Genomic DNA, 20327 nt, shown 5'->3' on the forward strand with positions numbered 1-20327 from the left:
TCACCATAACACACACACCCACACACACACACATTCTCTCTCTCTCTCTCTCACCATACAAGTGGCACTACTTTCAGTCTTTGTCATCTTTATCTTTGTCAGTCAACTGTATTCCTGCAGTTAATTGGGCCAAAACTTTGGAGTCAATCTTGACTCCTCTTTCTCTCACACTCCTCATCCAGTCTTTCAGTAAATCTTTTTGGTTCTACCTGCAAAATCTAGAATCTAATCTGTTTACACACTCATTTAAAATTGCAATTAGCAAACCGTCTCCACCCACCCACCCCCAATCTCCCTTACTTGGCTCTTTTTTTGGTCCTTTCTGAGGTAATTACTACATGGTTTACCTGTTTATTATTGATAGTTTATCTCCTCAGGCAGTTTTTTGGGCCTGTTTTCTTTTCTGATATGTCTCATGTATCTAGAACATTGTCTATTACATATAGTATGCCCAACGCATATTTTTTGAACGAATAGTTTACCCACAAGTTGTAAAGTCAGAATTGAGGTTACCTTTCTCCCTACTGTTAATTGAGCACTTATTTTCCAACCATTGTTCTAGATGCTTTATATACTTTATATCATTTAATCCTTGCACTCAGAGGTTCATCTCACTTCATGGAGACCAACTGACAGAGGTAGTGAGCAGTGAATGAGGCTTTGAACTTGTCTGTATGGCTTCAGAACATGAATGTTCAACCATGGTCATGTTGGCTAACACTTAATCCAGCTTACTCTGACTGGACAATTCTAGGATTCTATTTCAGTAAATCATAGTATCTTATATTATTGCTCAAAGCAACATGCTTTAATTAGAAAGGAGACAGTATCACTACAAGATCTGTTTTTGTGTGGAAGCATGTTGGATGGGAACCAATTAAAATGCTATAGAGCAAATAGAATGTTTATTTGGAGTAAGTTTCCAACTTACTAAATAGCCCTACTAATGAAAAAAAATTACATTGAAATTTTCACAATAGTTTAAAACCCATGGAGCACAACAAGACAAGCATTTAGCTATCTAGGGGGATAACTTGAGCAGCGTGGTGGAAAGGGAAACTACTTAAAAATATGGCCATTTAATCCCAGCACTTTGGGAGGCCGAGGCGGGCGGATCACAAGGTCAGGAGATCGAGACCACGGTGAAACCCCGTCTCTACTAAAAATACAAAAAATTAGCCGAGCGCGGTGGCGGGCGCCTGTAGTCCCAGCTACTCAGGAGGCTGAGGCAGGAGAATGGCGTAAACTCAGGAGGCGGAGCTTGCAGTGAGCGGAGATCGCGCCACTGCACTCCAGCCTGGGCGACAGAGCAAGACTCCGTCTCAAAAAACAAAAACAAAACAAAACAAAAACAAAAACAAAACAAAAAAAAAAAATGGCCATTTAAAAATTTTAGCTTGTCTCTCCTTCTCTTTTCCTATCAAGTAATTAAAGTTCTTGACTTGTTTGAAAATGGCTCAGATTTAATTTCATTTTGTTAAGCACCTCGATTTTTCAGCTCAGGAAAAAAAGGCTATTAGCAATTTGCATTATCCATTACAACCTCCTTTATAGTATGAAATTTATATGGGAAATGCTAATTGGACGTTCATCATCGTAAAGATAATGATTTCTGTACTTTTGGTAGTGATAATTAAGATGAAAGATGAAAATGATATGGGGTGAAAGTCAGATTTTTTTTCATTTTCCACCGGATGGAGACTGGGGAAGGCATTCTGTTCTTGCCTTCAGACGAGTGATAGTGAAGGGCAGAGCGAGGGGGATGAAGTAGGGTATGTCGATTGGAAATACCTTGATGTTCTGGAACTCTTCATTTACCTAATCCTGGGTGATTAATCCAGTTTCAGATGAGGAAGTGGGAAAGGGTATGTCTCTCACAGACGGATGTATCTGAAAAGACCTTTCCATTCCAGTCTGTTGCTTTATGGATAAGATGTGCTTTCTCATCAATCCTTGTTCCTTCCTCTGTGATGAGAATAGATGGCTGAAATTGACTGAATTATTAAGAGTAATAGGCATGACTCCAGGAGGTTTTTCTACTGAGCATTGTTGCATCTCTTAACTTGCTGATATAGTCAAGATTAACTTTTTGGAATTTACTCCTGATGAACAAGGTGTAGCTAGGGTGAAAAAGGAACCTCTTTTTAAATTTGTCCATCACATTCCTAAAATGGTTTTAAGGTAAGCAGAAGTCACTGACTTTTCTATATGTAAGGAATAGAATGGAGTTTAATTTACTGGAACTTGAGGAAGATTACACAAGCATCTTTTAAAACAGTTTCATTCATATGTTTTTCAACTAAATTGGCAAATATTTATTGGCCATCTACTGTAACCTAGACATTGATCTTTGGTTCTGGATAATTCTCCCCACTCAAGAAGCTGTAATTGGTCAAAATTCATTTTAAAGATATATAACTAGATGTTGGTTTTATACCTACTGATATCACTTTGAACTGTATTCCACGAAAAAAGAATAGACTTTGTATTTTTACTAATTATAAGATAAACATTACTAGCTTTGCTTTAGGCTTCCTGTCTCCACTGTACAGTTTGTTTTGGGATTATTTATATATTCATTCATTTATTTTTCTGCAGGTATGTGATTACCTGCCATGTATTCCAGGAATTGAGCTATGAAATTGATTTATGCTTAAAATTTAGTGAGAAGCACAACTCTTTGAACACCCAAATATTTTCTTGATCTAGTAAAGTCATTGTAAGTTGATACCATTTTGATACAGATGATTGTTTTTTAAAACAATCTGTAAAAAAAAAATTGGCATAGACTACTCGGGCATAAGCATCTTTGCCACAGGTTTAGAAAAGTCTTGCCTGAAAAAGGGATTTTGGGAAGCTGGTAGTGGTTAGATTTTAGAACCTTTCTGCATTGGATAAGATGCTGCTTATGAGACACTGCATTCGGTAAGACCAGTGTCTCACCGAATTTATTTGGCCCTGGATTTAGCCTTGATATGAGCATCAAGGAATTAGAGTCACAGGGGAATTTCTTATTGCCTTTTGCCTTCAAGCAGATTTCTAAAGGTCTTATTTATTGAAAGTATTTGTTGTTTCGAGCATGGTACTAAGTGCTTTACCTATATCAGTAGCCTCCTAACCATGTTCATTGCCTTCTTTCTTGCCCTTACATCCATTCTTCACACAGCAGCCAGAAAAATCCTCCTAAAACATTAATCAGATCTCATTCTTCCCCTCTTCCCAACCCTTGTCATACTTAAGATGAAAATCCAGTCCCTTGGCCCAGTTTCTGGCTCCATCTCCCACCACATTCCCCTTGTTTATGGTACTCCAGCAACGTCAGCCTCACACAGGCTGGGTATGTTCCTGTCTTGGGGTGTTTGCATTTAATGTTTTTTTTTTTTTTTTCCTGAAGCAGTATTTCCCCAGATCTTTGAAAGGGTTATTTCTTCACTTCATTCATGTCTGTGCTTAAATGTCACCTTCTTAAAGAATGCTTTCTGGCAACTCTGCCTAATAGCACTCCCTGTCAGCTATTCTAAAACCAACTCTATTTTATCTTATGTATTGACATCAATCACTCTCTAACATTCTATGACATATTCATTAGTTTGTGTATTTATTGTCCATCTCTATTAGAATGTAAGCTCCTATAGGAATGAGACTTCTTCTTTTTTTTTTTTTTTCAGTGCTCTATTCCTAGCACCTCCTACCTGGCCCATAGTAGGCATTCAATAAATACTCTAGGTATTATTCCGGCCCACTGCCCACTGCACCTGAGACTCCTTTAAAATTATTTAACTGAAGTTAATTAATTTGTTGCCATGCAATAAATCCTGAGTTCAAACTCCAGTCGGCTGCAAAGTTGAAACTCTTATTCTCTGTGCTTGATCACTTCTTATAATGCTTCTTAAGGGCCAGGGCTGGGTTTTATATCTTCTTATATTGGTAGGTGCAGATTATTTGTTGAATGTGTTGATAACAATGACATACATTTATTGAACACTTATAATGTGTCAGATAATCTAGGAACTTAATATGCATTGTCTCATTTAATTAATTAGAAGATGGTACTATTGTTATCTCCAATTTGCAGATGATGAAACAGGTACAGAGAGGCTGCATAAGCTAAGAAAGTCTCAAGTCACAAATTTATAAGGGATGGGGCTAGAATTCAGTCTGACTTGAGGCTCCATGCTCCTACACACTAAGTTCAGTGTTCCTTAACTTTTCTGTTATTATTACACTCTTAAGGAGCTTTAAAGATATTTTCTTTCTTAATTGTCTCTCTCTCCAGGAAATTTTAATGCCACAGATATATTATATACCATATCTGTTTATGTACCTTGTGTCTACCTGTGCTTTATATATACAAAGAGTAAGATTCTTTTGCCTTCCCTCAAGAAAAATTGTACCTCATGGCATAGACCGATTAGCTCCTTCCTGCCTTTCCTCCTGCCCCCAGCAGAGGCCTAGGCATGGAACTCTGTGATTAATTTTATGTATCACATGGTTATTGGTGCATTTGTGTTTCCTCTTAATATATTATGAATTCCTTGACAGGCAGGAGCCACGTGTGGTTCAGGCTTACATTCACAGAGCTGAGCACAAAGTAGGCTCTGTTAATGATTATTGAATGGTACCATTCACTGTGCCTTAGCAACATGCTATGGGTGTGTCCAGCAGGCATTTGTGTAAGCTGCAGGAGCAGAGCTGGCCTCTCATGGCTCACATCAGTGCTGCTCACTCTATTCTGACCATGGGCATCAGCATCAGACCCTTGTTTCCTCCTGGATCATCTTGGGACAGCAGTGATGTCAGTGCTCAGATTCTAGAGTTTGCAGCAGGTTTCCTGGCAACAGAGGTGAGGTCAGCAGTTCTTGGAACACAGTAGGCCTTTACATATTCCGGAGCACCTGAAAGATGCATTCACAGAAGGTTCCTGTCATGAGGAAATGGATAAAATCATACCTGCCTCTCCCCGTGGTGTCCAACATTTGTGCTAAGATGAAGGAAAAGGCTAAGAGTTGGAATGAGGAAATAAATTTCTCCTTTCATCTTTGCCTGCTCCACCTCTAGGCAACACTGAACCCAATATGTGTTTTTTTAGTAGGCTATTTGCAGATTCTCCCTGAAACAGAAGCAGCTCCAGCTTCTGGTGTTGTTCCAGCACTGACATGGATGTCAGTTCTTCCTGTGTGTGCTGATGTCTTGTGTTTGCTGCTTCTGTTCCACTTCCCACTCTTCCATATTTTGCTCTCTGCCTGGGCAGGTGAACCTGCAGGGACCACATCAATAGTCTCCCTTGCCCTCTGACTTCTAGTTGGGTTCTACCAATGAGGAGCCCTAGAAATATACTGGAGGGTATTGGGGAGACAAGCTGGGCATTTATTTCCCTTGCTCGCTCCCTTTGTGTCAGGTCACCATGGGCTGACCACATTTTTTGACTGGGTCACAACTCTCCGTGTGCTTCTCTGTTTTGGTGGCCCTTTCCATGTGCTTCTGTGTTTTGGAGTTATGGTAACTACTTTCTTCTTGTCTCTTAAGACCTCTGGGCATGTATTAATAGTATTTTTTACTTACTTGGCTTTATGATGCTTTGACATCTTGGAGCCTTGTGGACCCAGGGAGGGGAAGGAACTGCCCTCCCAGAGTTAGCTAATTCTTTGAGATAGTAAGGAACTTACCTAGATGCATGTGTTAGTATGTAAAGAAACCAGTACAGAGTCTGTACCCCCACCAACCTGTTTTTATTGGGGTCTTGGAGTCAGAGTCACAATCCCCCACCATAAGTGATCCCAGGACAAGGGACCAGACAATTAGGGACAACTCCTGTAGCTTAAAGCCCACTGAAGTTATTCAAACCAGCTAACCCTAAACCTGCTTAGCCTGCTTACTCTGCCCTGCCCATTTTTTTTCTGAGGAAATCACAATAAAGGCTCTTGTCCATGTTTTCTTCCAACTCTCTGTGCCTCCTGATTGACCCTAGTGCTTCCTCATGTGGCCCCCTGCCCTGTGGTGTGGTATGCCTGCTACTCTTGGGGACTGTGAATAATAAACCATCTTTTCAATGGCAAATGCCTCTTTTTCTGTTGGCCTCAACATACCTTAATAAAAACAGAATCCCAGGTACATTTTAAAACGGGGGGGGCCTTTAAAATTTTCTTACACACTCCCCTCCCCTTTGTAAAAAAGTTCATTTAGCAAATCCACCTTTAATTATCTTCATTTGATGCGCTGTTGTTTTCCTGTAGTGACCTTGACTGATGTACTTTGCATGTGTTCTGAACTCGGAGAATCAGTGAAAGGTGAATGGAAGGCCTGTGCCCGGTCTGCATAGCTGGGGGCTATGTTTTAATGTACTTGGACTCAATTTGCTGTCCTTCTTTTGCTGTTCCTGCTGTTACTTGGTGCCTAGAGCATGCCTGTTACCTATTAGGTGCTCTGTAAATACTTGGATCAGTATCAGTGTCCCCTCCCTTGATCTGCTCTATGCTATCTATGCCACATGGCACTTGAATATACCACACATACCAAGTACAATGCTGATGGTTTATAATATTTTAGTGCTTGAAGGAATTTTAGAGATAATTCAACTCTTGTAGTTTACAAATAAATAAGTTGAAAGATACAGAAGGAAAATGGCCTCAGATTAGAGGTAGAGCCAAGACTAAAACTCCAATCTCTTGTTTAGAATTTTTTACACTGTTCAGTGATAGTAACAATAATTGTAATGATACTCCCCAAATTTAGCACAGATAGATTATGCTAGGCCCTGTGCTAAGCAATTCTTACATATCAGCTCATTTAATCTTCACCCAACTTTCTTAAATACCTACTAGTGTTAGCTTTGCCTTATAGATGAGGACCCCCAAGGCAGAGAGGTTAAGGAACTTGCTGAACGTCATATAGCTAGGAAGTGGTAGATCAGGGTTTCAATTGGGCAATCTGGCCCCGGAGCCTGTGCTATTGATCTAATGGATATATAAATTTACATTAATTATCTCTTTCATTTGTTCTTTCTTTCTCAAGGAGCTATATGCAAGGGCTGGACACCAGTGTCCTTTCTTCATGAACAGGGGACTTAACATTGTACATGGTAGACACCAGGTGCTCAGTGATTACTAACCAGTTGCTTGCACAGAGTCTTTTGAGCTTCTCAGCTGGGCTCGTGGATCCAGTTTGCAGTCAACCCTAATTGGGTGGCTCTTATTTGCTTTTCTATTGTTATCCAGCAGCACCACGTAACTTTAGCTAACTGAGTGGAAGAAACCTTTCTGGAGAAGAGGGAAATCCAGCCAACTGATCTGAGCATCCACTCTTCCCCTGGGCTGAGGTCTGCCTTGGAATCAAATGTGATAATTTCTAGAAGGGGTTGTTTCCTTTTGCCAAGGAGGGAGACTGGCACTTTTACTTGCCTCGTATTACAAAATTTGTAGCAATAAGGCAATTTAATTAGCACAGCAGTTTGAGGTTTTAATAGTTACTGTATTTAAGCAATTTCCCTAGCACTCCTGCTATTTTATGAGGCTATAATTTGGCTCCCAAATGGAGAAACAATAAGGCCAAATAAAGCAAAAAGATGGCAGTGTTATTCTGGAGGTTAAGCTCTTGTACAGCCCAGGGCAAGACACTAGTGAGGCAGAGGCTGGCTTCCCACAAGGACACTCTAATTGTTCACTATGTTTCACTGGGTCATTTTGCTAAGACTTACACTGCATGGCTGTTGCATCCAAATCTCAGAGAGGGTAAGGGATTTCCTAGGACTTGAATTCAGATTTTTTTTTTTTAATCTATTTAACCAAATAAGGAACTCAGGTCAGCAATGATGCAAACATGGAAATCATATGGTATTTATTTAGGAAAACATAGTGCGCAGTTGTCCTAGAGCAGAGGATGTGGGTACCAAATGATGTGCCTTCCCTGTAGGAAGGAAGAAAGACCAGTTTTCCTGGTTTAGAGGATGTGGGAACAATGTGTTGTCTATGTAGGCAGAGCTAGAGCCCAGTTTTTGTTGTGCAGGAGATATGGAGCCATAACGTGTGTATATGGGAAGGGGTGGGGATAGTTTTCCTGGAAAGGATATGCAGCTCATGTGGTGTCTATGCAGGAAGGGTGGGGACTAGTTTTCCTAGAGCAGACAATGTCTGTTTTAATAATCTAGCAATTAAGACTTGGCCTAAATCTGGGGAAACTGCTGATCATTTTTACTATCCCCATAGCTTCTATCTTCAGGGGAAGTGGGGAGGGATGCATAGATGGAGCACAGATTTTTAAGGCAGCGAAACTATTCTGTATGATACTCTAATGGTGGATGCATGGCATTATGCATTAGGCAAAACTCACAGTATTATACAACACAAAGAATAAACCCTGATGTAAGCTAACGACATTAGTTAATAATAATGTATCAATTAAGCTCCGTTCATCAATGACAACAAGTATACTAAACCAATGCAAGATGTCAATAATAGGGGAAACTGTTAGTCTGCGGGTGTGAGGAGTATATGAAATCATTCTGTACTTTCTATTCATTTTTTCTGTAAGCCTAAACAACTCTAAGGAATAAAGTCTACTAATTAAAAGAAAAGAGTTGGCCTAAGGATTTTACCAGCAGAGACTAGATGATGTGAGCACTAGGAAGCTGGAGGTTTATGGTACCATATAGGCAACATTGTAGTTAGACTAGATGCAGTGTTTGAGATTTTAAGATTGGAATCAGGATGAGCAGTATAATAATACTAATTATCATTTTTTGACCTCCTACCAAGAGCTAGGCATTGTGCTGAAGTGTTTAGATAATCTAATGTAATTCTTGCAATAACTCTTGAAGAAGGTACCATTATATATATAAATAAGCCAGATTAATTAATTCACAGAAACATTTACTGAAGCACCTGCTAGACACTTGGGATTCAGCAGTGGACAATACAAACAAGTAACTTACAAAATATCACATGGCAAATAAGTGGTGGGGTCTAGACTCTAGTTCATTTCTGTCTAATGTCTATATTGTTAATCAAAACTACTATTTACTAGCCCTGTAATTTCAGAACAGAAACTTAACTTTATTGGTCTTCAATTTCCTTATCTATTTAAAAACATCCATCTTATAATAGTGAAGTGAGGGTGAAATGAGTTAAAATATGGGCCAACTAGCAGGTATTGAAGGAGTTCTGTTTCGAAGGAGTTCTGGCTCCCTTTCTTCTCTGATGCTTTGAGGTTCTGAATGCCTTTGCTCCAATATTCTAGATGCCATTGGATTTCCACACCCCTAGCACTTTTATGAGGTTCTTCTTTATTCTGATTTTCCAAGTAAGACAGCCCATGTCCTTAAACTCCACTTTCTTGGATCTCTGCAAGGAGTCTTTTCTCTTTTGGTAATTTGTGTTCTGGTAGGTAGACTTCTGGTACTCATTCCTTTGTATCATTTCCTCCTTTTGAGTGTGGTCTGCATATAGTGACTTGTTTTAAGTACAGACTATGGCAAAGGTGATGTGATATCATTTACGTGATTAGGTTACAAAAGATTTCATTTTACCAGCATACACTCTCTTTGTCTCGTTCTGGCGCCCAGGCTGGAGTTCAGTGGCACAATCTCGGCTCACCGCAAGCTCCGCCTCCTGGGTTCACCCCATTCTCCTACCTCAGCCTCCCGAGTACCTGGGACTACAGGCGCTCGCCACCACGCCTGGCTAATTTTTTGTGTTTTTAGTAGAAACGGGGTTTCACCATGTTAGCCAGGATGGTCTCTATCTCCTGATCTCGTGATCCGCCCTCCTCGGCCTCCCAAAGTGCTGGGATTAGAGGCGTGAGCCACCGTGCCCAGCCTACCAGCATACACTCTCTGTTGCCTTCTTATCTTGCATGCTTTAATGAAGCTAGTCGCCATGTTGGAGAAACCTGCATGGCAAGGAACTGAGGAGTGGCTTTTGGCTAACGGCTCTTGAGTTATTGAACTCTGCTAGCTGCCATGTGAATAATTTTGGAAGCTGATCTTTCCCCAGTTGAACCTTGAGATTACCACAATTTAGCTGGCACCTTGACTGCCGCCTATGAGAGATCCTGAAGTGGAGGATCCGCTATGCTATGTCCAGGTTCTTGATCCATGTAAACTGTGAAATAATAAATGTGTGTTGTCTTAGCCACTGAGTTTGGGGGGTAATTTGTCATGTAACAATAGATAACTAATACATGCACTTTTACAATCATGTGTTAATGGAATCAATTTCTAATTTTTTTTCTAGTGTATGCTTTCAAAGAACCCATTCACTCAGAACCTCAATTAAGTTTCTATATTCTAAAATTGGAATTGGGACCTTTTCTGGTCTACTGACTATTCTTTGAGTCAGGAGTGGCCAGCCTTTTTGGGGATGGTTAATGTAACTCTAAGGCATACAAGTCAATTAAGTCCTAGAATTTCAATTTGCCAGTACACATGAAAAAGTAATATTTTTGAAGGCTTTGATGGTCATGAGACTACATCTTTCTTTCCCCTTGTAGCCAAGGCCCTTGAAAGCCATATCATAATGAGATGGCTCATTCATCGATTCACTCACTTGACAAATATTCATTAGATACTGAGTAAGGCAGTGGGTATACAATGGTATACTGAACAGGTTGTAGCTCAGCTCTCATGGAGTTTATATTTTAGGTTTTTTAGATGAGTTTGAAATCCAAGTACAAGAAATTGGCATGATTTTACTAATAGTCCCACAGGTAACCTATGTTGAGGGACTGTCTTGCAATGGGAGGTGCCTTAACAGGGGGTTCAGAGTACTTTAAGCCATTGGCCAAGGCTTCAACTCTGCATTGTACTTACAGAATGTCTATATTGTTTAACCTTTTTGTATGTGCCTTCCTATTTTCTGTGGAAAGTTTTCTATCTCTTTACAAATAAAATTATTTTTGATAATATAGTTTAAATTCATTTACTTAAGAAATATTCATTGAGCATTTACTTGTGTCCAACACTTCTTGGTAGAGGGGATTTAGTGGTAAGACACACAATGTCCTTTTCTTATGGAATTTACATTACAGTGGATCAAGTAAGCTTTGATGTTGTAATTTTGCCCAATTTTTCCAACAGACTCCTTGTGTCAGTCATGGGTCTAGGTAGGAAAGAAATAGTATACTTATATTATTTAAGAAAATTTTAGGGAAGGGACTATTTATAGAAGCATAGAAAGGTTTAGATTAGTAGTTCTTAAGTGGGAGTGATTTTGTCCTCCAGGAAACATTTGGAAATGTCTGGAGACATTTTTGGTTGCCACAACTATGGTGTGGGGTACTACTGGCATCTAGTGAGTAGATGCCAATGATGCTGCTAAACATTCTATAATGCACAGGACAGCCTTCCACAACAATTATCCCAAAATGTCAATAGCAATGAAGTTGACTAACCTTGTTTTAGAGAAATTGACAAATGATATTGCAGTTCAGTGAAGGCTAGCAGCTGAGGGTCTGTAACTACTCTTAAAACTGAAGAAGCAAGTGGAGGGAGGGGTTATCAGAACCTGAAGAGGACTGGTGAGCAAGACCTGTGACCTTCAGTAAAAAGACAGTTAAGTGTGGCAGATAGAAAAGCCAGGGTAATAAATATCATAACCACAATCTCCTGCTGGCCTCTGATCTCCTGTCAGTTGATTCACCAAAAGACAAGGGAGCTTGTTGTTACCTACAGTTCATTCAGATTGACCTTTCATGGTATAGGGTAGAGTAGAGAAAGGTAGAGAATAGGTTCAGAGGAGTGAATGGGAAGAAATCTTGCAGAGAGCTCCATTTGTGTGCTTGAATTTAGAAAATGATTCAGCTACTTATTTACACATTTCTGTTTAGGAGGATGCTTTTAGGTTCTGATATGGTTTGGCTGTGTGTCCTTACCCAAATCTCACCTCAAACAGTAATCCCCACATGTTGAGGGAGGGACCTGGTGAGAGGTGATTGGATCATGGTGGCAGTTCCCCCATGCTGTTCTTCTGATAATGAGGGAGTTTCCCCTGTGTTCTCTCTCTCTTCTGCTGCCTTGGAGGAAAATGCTTTGCTTCCCCTTCACCTTCCACCATGGTTGTAAGTTTCCTAAGGCTTCTCCAACCCTATGAAACTGTGATTTAATTAAACGTCTTTTGTTTATAAATTACCCGGTCTCAGGTAGTATCTTTATAACAATGTGCAAATGGACTAATACAGGTTTAGAACTACTTCCAGGAAGGCTTGATTTTATAATATAAATTTCAGAGGCCAATTTTGTTTTCTTACTTTAAAATACCAATGATGGACATTTGGAGCATCTTGTGGTTGCAAGTTCAGTGAAAGTTTGGGATTTTAAAGTATCTAGCAGAATAGTTGGAGTATGAGAGGATGCAACGAAGAAAAAGAAATGAAAAAAGAGTAATAGATAACTTTATTCAGAATTTATCTTAGGGCTGGACCTAGTTCCTCCCCTTAAAATAGAGATGAAGCCAGCTAGTTTAACTCTTGTTGACCTGGAGTTGGGGTGGGTATCTGTCTGGGGTTAAATTAGACCAGGATCAAAGGATAGACCTCATTCTATCTGTGTATAGGAAGTAAGAGTAGCACACAGAAGTATTTATGTTAAGCAGAGGGATAGATTTATTATTATTATTTTTTACTTTGTGTTTCAACTTCAAGCTCATCTTGCCTATCTCTCTCTCTTCCAAGACTGGATTAGGTGCCCCGACATGTGCTTACTTGCATTTAATACCTATGAAAATTACCTATTTTTATTTATCTCTTTGAGGGCAGAAAGAATCCATAAACCTTTGACCATTGTATCTCAGCGAATGAAAATTATGGCCTATAAGTACTTGTTGAATGAATTACATTGGAGGTACATTGTAATTCCAATAAGTACTTGTTGAATGAATTACATTGGAGGTACACTGGAGCCTGTTTCAAAATGGGGGAGAACTATGCAGGCCATTCATCTTCTTTTCTTCTCATTATGTTTTATATGTTTTGTCACCTTTTGATTATCTATTATCATCTAGACATACCTGCCTATTAGTACTTCCCTATTCCTCTAGGAAATTGTCCATTGTATTGATAGGAGGGTTATTGCTGAGATTGCTTCTTACTGTCCTCTCTCTCTCTTTGAAAGCAAAGGAGACCACATCCTTCTTCAAAGCGTGCCCTGGGACAGTCATATGTAGGCATGTGCTCCAAGTGCTATTGATAGAGACAGGAGACAGCCAAGGGTCCCTGGCAAACCCCACCTTGGCCTAAAACAGCCTGAAGGCTGAAGAACCAGACTGTTGGTCCCAGATGAAGCCTGCCCTTTCCCAGCTGATTCTCTCTGAATAGTGCCCATCTGCACACTGGGAGAACTGGGTGGAGCCTCGAGAAGTTCATGATGTTTGCACAGGGGAAGAGTTTGGCTTCTTTAGTTCTGTGTGGCGACCTGGGATTCAATCTGTGAGTGGAAGGCCTGTAAGCAGGACTCCATCTCACTTTTCTGAGATTTTTCCTTTTTCCTTTTGGCCCAGTTCTGCTCCTCACCTTTCTATGTGTCCGCGAGCCTAATCTTTCCTGGTCATGTGACAAGAATCCAGTTTTAGCTGGACTAAAGAGAAAGTTCTGCAACACTGTTAAATCCTGTACATGAAGTCCTGAATCAGGGGCCTACAGAGAAGGGAGATTTGGAGTTCAGATTCAGCTTGGTGGCAGATCTGTCCAGTGTACCAGCTTGTATCTGTTGTGTAACTCTTGCTGGGCAATCGTGCTCTGAAGCTCTGCAGCATTCCTAGATCCTGCCTGGTTTTTAGGCCTTGATCTTACAGCCTTCCATAGATTCATTTTCTGAATTCCTGAAACTCTTCCAGTAAATTCCCAAGTGCTTAAAAATCAGTTTCTGCTGTTTGCAATAAGAACCTTTACTCATACGTGTTGGGAAAAACTTGAGGACACATGCAGCATAGTAAAGACATTGAATATATGTAATTTCTATTTGAGGATAACCACCACATAACTGATGTAATTTCCCTCCACAGATTTGGGAAATGATTTCTTACTTATGTTGTATAGGAAGGCGGAGTAGAGAATTGGGTGTCTTCTGTGTTCCAGGCATCATGTAAAGGCCCTGCAGTCATATGCCAACAATCCAGCTCAGTAAGGCCTTATCTCCATTTTACTGTTGATAAAACTGAGGCTCAGATAAAGCAAATATATTATCCGACTTCTCATAGACAATAGGTATTAGATCATTGGGTTTCAAATAAGGAAGCCTGTGCATTCTCTTCCCCTGTATCATTCCAGGCAAGTGGTCAGTTTATCCTCCCTCCTATGTCCAGCAAGTCTTGGCCAGAACTAGAAGCCCTTTGCCCCTTGCATATCTCAGTGTAAGTTTATGAAGTAGCAGACTTTGTTAGCCTCCTTTCTTTTATTCTCATAGGTAACTATTTTAAAATTCTCTATGATACAGCCTTGTGGTTTTTCTGTGTGGTTTTTCACTGTGGATAGTGGTTAGTAATTCCCTCATAAATAAGAGATCATTTATGATGAAAGAGGCATTTAAGCCCCAGTTATCAAAGGATGGTCCATGGTGATGCCAATGTTTCCTGGTTCAAACTTGCTCTCTGGGAAATGGAGTGTAACTGGATAAGGCAGGATATTTTGGTGCCAGTGTTTTGACACTTCAGAATTGTCAGCCTTTTCTCCCTAAGAAAAATATTTCTGACCTTTGTCAGTAATATTTGGCAAAGGTTAGTGGTACTTCTTTCCATTTCTGGTACAAAGAAGAAATTGGAATGCTTTTTGGCAATAGTGGATGATACCTACTTTGTTACCCTAACAAAGTAACTTCCAAAGTTTCAGATTTTGAGAGCTGTTGTGGGACATTTTCTGCTACAAGCGATATAACCATACAATATTGTATTTATTTTATTTAACAAACATTTATTTAGTGTTTATATGTGCCAGGTCCTTTTCTGTGTATGTGTGTGCATTCATAAGTATTGGCTCAATCCTCTCAACAGCTTTATGAGTTAGGTATTATTCTCACCTTCACTTTATGAAGGAGAAAACAGACACAAAGAAGTGAAATAATGTGCCCCAGGTCACACATTTAATAGGTGGCAGAGCCACAACTCACACCCAGGCAGTTTGTCCCCTGAGCTCGTGTTATTAACACTGTCTTAGGTTGCCTCTCGATGTGCCAAGAAATGAATGCAACACATAACCAGAGGAATCCCTCCTTATGATGGTGAAACCAACCAGTTGGATCGTTCTTTTCATCTTGATCAGGATTCTCAGTTCATGCTTAGCTTCTCTTCATACTTACACTGTTTTCAAAGTGAAGTGAAGTAGAAGGATGGTTTGAATGAGGGATCTCAAACACTGCAGGCATTCTCAAATGCAGAACTTGCTATCCTTGTAAAGTGGAGTAGCAAGCCCCATTGATGTCAGAATTGGTGGGAAATTGGTTGTGATCTAAACCAGGGCATGGAAAAATTGATCACTAAAATATCTTTTTCTGGTTTGGTTGTTGATTTGACACAGTTAGAAGATGAGGAAAAACTAGAATCATCTTGTGGAAAGTAAAGTGGGGATGGAAATGGGATATCAAAGTTTGTTGAGATGTAGTCAAAATGGCTGACAGTAAAATAGTTGTTTCAAAAAGGTGATGTATAAAATATCTTGAGTCCAAGAGGGATGTGATGAGTTGACAGTGAGATTTGGTGGGACAGGAGTATAGGTGGGGATGCAGGGGGAGATTGGCAAGATATGAGGTTGCAGGCAGGTAGGTAAGGGCAGATTTTAGGTTATGGAAATTGGGGAGCTACTAAAGTATCTTAAGAGAAAAGCGAAATAACTAAGTATGGATTTTAAGGCCAGCTTTCAGAACCGGTGTCAGGAATTGATGACTAGAGACAGAAAATAAGTTGCTTCTTTCCACCGTGGTTTATTCTCTGGCTGCAGATGGCTTGGTATGCACTCAAGGCCCTTCTGCCTAAAGATGGTTGATCCTAATCAGCCCTGCCTTCTCTATTCAAGAATGCTTCAGAATGCTCTTCTTTGAAAGAATTCAGTATGTGAACAATGGTCAATTTTTATCGATGTGATAATTTTCTGCCATTATGAAGCAATGTCTCTGGACCTTTGGGTCTCACAGATGTGGTAAGTCAAATTTGTTTGAAACCCCCGAAGTGCCACGAGTATGCCAGGGAAATAATGAAGGGTCATTTATCCTGCTGAGAGTCTCCTTAAAGGGAATCAATAACTTCACTGGAAAGAAAAATTGCATTGTTTCTATGAGGCTGCTTTCCAGGTGAGTAATGCTGCTCAAGTGTTCAGCTGTCACTTAAAGAATGCATCCTTATGACAGGCCCTGGCAAGTGCTGATAAGGAGGAGCTTGTTTCATTTGAGACGGGTTTTAATGCTCCCATTTTTGGATGAGGATACTGAGGCTCTGTGAATTTATCAGATATTAAAGACACTATACACTGGTTCCGTGTGTGTGTATGTGCGTGTGTGTATAAGGTGTCTCTAAGGTATAAGATGAGTAAATTGTTTTAGTTATCTTTTCTTTTGTTTTTGAGAGAGCAATCTCAGTCTGTCATCCAGGCTGGAGTGCAGTGGTACCATCTCGGCTCACTGCGACCTCCACCTCCCAGGCTCAGGTTATCCTCCTGAGTAGCTGGGATTACAGGCATGCACCACCACGCCTGCTACTTTTTTGTAGTTTTGGTGGAGACTGGGTTTTGCCATGTTACCCAGGCTGGTCTCGAACTCCCGGGCACAAGCAATCTGCCCGCGTCAGCCTCCCAAAGTGCTGGGATTACAGGCAGGAGCCAACATGCCCTGCCTCATTCTCTTTGTCTTAGTATACATACCTGTAAATTGGGTATAAAGGTACTACCCATCTCTCATAGTGGTGAACATTTTAATAAAATACCGTATATAAAAAGCATTTTATTAACCTTAGCACGATGTAAAAAAGACAATAATCATAATTTTTGTCTATTAAATGAATTTCCTAAGACATAGAAGCCATTATTTTACATTTCTATATTCATATAGGTATCTTTGCTACGAGTAACTCTAAAGGACGCTTACAGTTGAATGAATAAGTAATTTTATTATTTTAAGGGAAATAATGGCACAAAGACTCTGTGGTTCTGGGGACATTTTAATTATTTTTCAGTAATCTTTCCATCAGCTGAGAGTATGGGTAGCTTAAGAGGACTTTGAAAGGTTAATCATAAAAGAAAGGTGCTTCTCTTCTCACATCGCTAAGTCAGATCAATATACACTTTCTCTTGGCTAATTCCGAGGGCTGGTTAATTTAGTGACACTAATGGTTTCTATGACTATCCTGAAGTTGAGGTTACCAGACCCCCTACTGAGGAAGGCAGAGACCTGGGAAATAATTTATCACTCCAGGCAAGACCTGTAAAATTCTTGGCCATATAATTAGGAAATTTGCATATTAATTCTCCACGTGGGGGATGATTACAGGCTGCAGAAATGATGTCCAATCTGGAGAAAGGGGCCAGAAGCAAGAAGAAGCTGTATGTCTGTTTCCCTTGTTGGTTGAATCTCTTAGAAATTACCCTGAGGTCATTCTGAAGAAAGAAACATAGTCGCATCCTTCATGCTTTGACCTCTTCACCTCACGTTTAAGCAAGACACGTACATACCAGTTTGGTTGAATAGTATTTATCATTAATACTGACAATAGCTACCATTATTTAGAACAACAACTGGGAGCATTAAAAAAGGGCTGTGTTAACCCTTGGCCTTGCTCTCAGCATGGATGGTTAATGTTCGGAATTTTGGTCTGGCTCTTCCAGTGAGAGAAAATAGCAGGAGGAAGATTGAAGACAGGAAGTAGGTATTATGCTAGTTCTTACTGCGTAAGCCACATATTGTTTCTGCAGATTTTCCACTTGGGAAAGTGTCGTGAGCAATTTTATTTGACAGTTCTTTGAGTAAATCAGCCCTGGCTTAGCAGGGATAAAGGGAGAAAATATTCTAATATTACTGAGTGCACCTTAGGTTGCAGACCTTTGAGTTTATCTATGCCAGAACCATTATAAGCAGGGAAGTAGCTATTAATTTTCATTTGTACAGATGTAGAAATGGGGACACACCAAGGGGAAGTGACATGCCCAAAGTCACAAGACTAGTAAATGAGGCTTAAAATACAGTTCTGGCACTGGCCTTTTTCACTAGGCTCTATTGAAAGTAGCCTGGGATTTCTGGGAGCTAGTCTGCCATCCTGGGAACCTCTCTCAATACTTCTAATGGTGTATATGGAAAGATGAGAAGGGCTCAGAATAGAACAAATGCAGAGTCATCCTCCCTAGCCCCTAGTGCTTGTGACCAGTAGGGGGCTGTATCATCTGTAGGTAACTGTCCACTAGAGTCAATTCAAATGATGTTGAAAAAATACACGAAGTGTCAGTATACTTAGGAGCCTTTGCTCCTGACCCTGTGCATTTCCAAGTGAAGATTCTGCCTCTGGGTTCATACTTGCCTTTCTTTCATCTCCAACCTCTGTGACAGTGGAGCTGGAGTGTGTAAACACTACAGGCATCTCTCCTTAGGCATTATCTGTTTGTTTGGAGAATTAATTTATGTTCCCCTAAAGGAGTATTGATTTGAGTTAGGTGATTAAAGGCACTCGATAAAGAACCTGTTAAATCTATTCACCTGTGTTCCACTGATTATGGAAAGGAATATATCAATCTTTTCTCATCAAATGACTCTTCCTTTGCCTCAACCACTCTTCTGTTCTGCTGCCCTCTGGCTTTCAATTAGGCTAGGAGGCAGAATTCATTGTTTCTGGGGGAGATATGGAAAGGAGAAACCGTAGTGTAGAGTGGTCTGGAAAGCAAAAAGAGGAAACTGCTTAACCTTTTAAGTAGTTGCATAAGCTTGGAAAACAGAGGAATTCAAGACTCCTTCTTCTTCTCATCTATTTTTTTTTAATCAAATTTTTTTCTGATTGCACATCCAAAATGTTTTGCAAGTCAACTTTCTTTCCTTCCTTGCTTCTGGTGCTGTTGTGGTTCAAGGCCTGATTGTATACCTGAACTATTGCCATATCCCCTTACCTGCCTCTAGTACTTCTCCATCTCTCCAATCTCCTCTCTACTCTGCCACTGGATGTCTTTTCAAAGTCAAGTTCCGGTGATGTCTCTTGTTCCCCTATTTGAAACCTACCTCAATGCCATTCATAAATTCTGAACTTGTTAGTATAGCCTAAACTTAGCTCACAGAACTAATAAAGTAGCTAGAACTCCCAGGATACTTCCAATAGAGCCTAGTGGAGAAGACCAGAGCTGGAAATGTATTTCAAGCCTCATTTACTAGTCATGCGACCTTGGACAAGTCACTTCTCCTTGGTGAGTCCATATTTCTGCATCTCTGCGAATGAAAATTAATAGCTACTTCCTTGCTTATAATGGTTCTGGGATAAATAAACCCAAAGGTCTGTAACCCTTAGGTGCACTCAATAATATTAGAATATTTTCTCCATCATTCAAATATTACTTTTCTAAACCAGAGCTGACTTACTCAAAGAACTGTCAAATAAAATGTGTCCTCAGCCACTGTCACATATACTAGGCTTTAGTCACACTGTATGCCCTGTCGTTTATTGAAGAGACCATTTACTCCCATACTTCTGCATCTTTGCTTATATTTTTCCCTGGAAACTCATATTTGTCTTCAAGACCCACCTCAGACACTCAAATGTAAAGCCTTTCATGATTCCCTAAGCTCAAGAAGTATTATATTAGTTTCTCTGATTTGCCACTTCCTACTCACATAATATCCTGGGTGTCTCCTTATTTAGTGATTTTTAGCATTATCTTTTTAGTACCATCCGCCCACCCCAAATATGAGTTCCTTGAGGTCAGAAATTGTGACTTATTAATTCTAGTATTTCCGAAATCTACCAGAGAGCCTAATGAATATTAAATGATAGATTAGATTGTTTTCAGTAAAAATTTATCTTCATTTTTTTCTCCTTGATATGGAGTATACTTCTTGTGCCCTCTTGACTTTGAGCTTGGCAATGTGACTTCCCTAGCCACTGGAATGTGAGCAGACATGATGTAAGCAGAGGCCTTAAATGTGCAAAAATTGCTTTTCATGTCATTTTGTCTTCTTATGCTCCTGTGTTTCACTGGGGCCACTAGTCTAAGGCAAATAGGGATGCACCTGGAGGAGGCTTGAGCCAAATCATGGGTTTGATCTGAGTTCAGCCAATTTGAAGATCTGTGAGGAAGAAATGAATGCTTGTTTTTTAAAGTCATTGGGTTTCAAGGTAGTTTGTTACTCAGTGTTATTACAGGAACAGCTAAGTAATACAGATACTCAT

The sequence above is a fragment of the Macaca thibetana genome, chromosome 14 (assembly GCF_024542745.1).
Source record: "Macaca thibetana thibetana isolate TM-01 chromosome 14, ASM2454274v1, whole genome shotgun sequence".
Taxonomy (NCBI): domain Eukaryota; kingdom Metazoa; phylum Chordata; class Mammalia; order Primates; family Cercopithecidae; genus Macaca; species Macaca thibetana.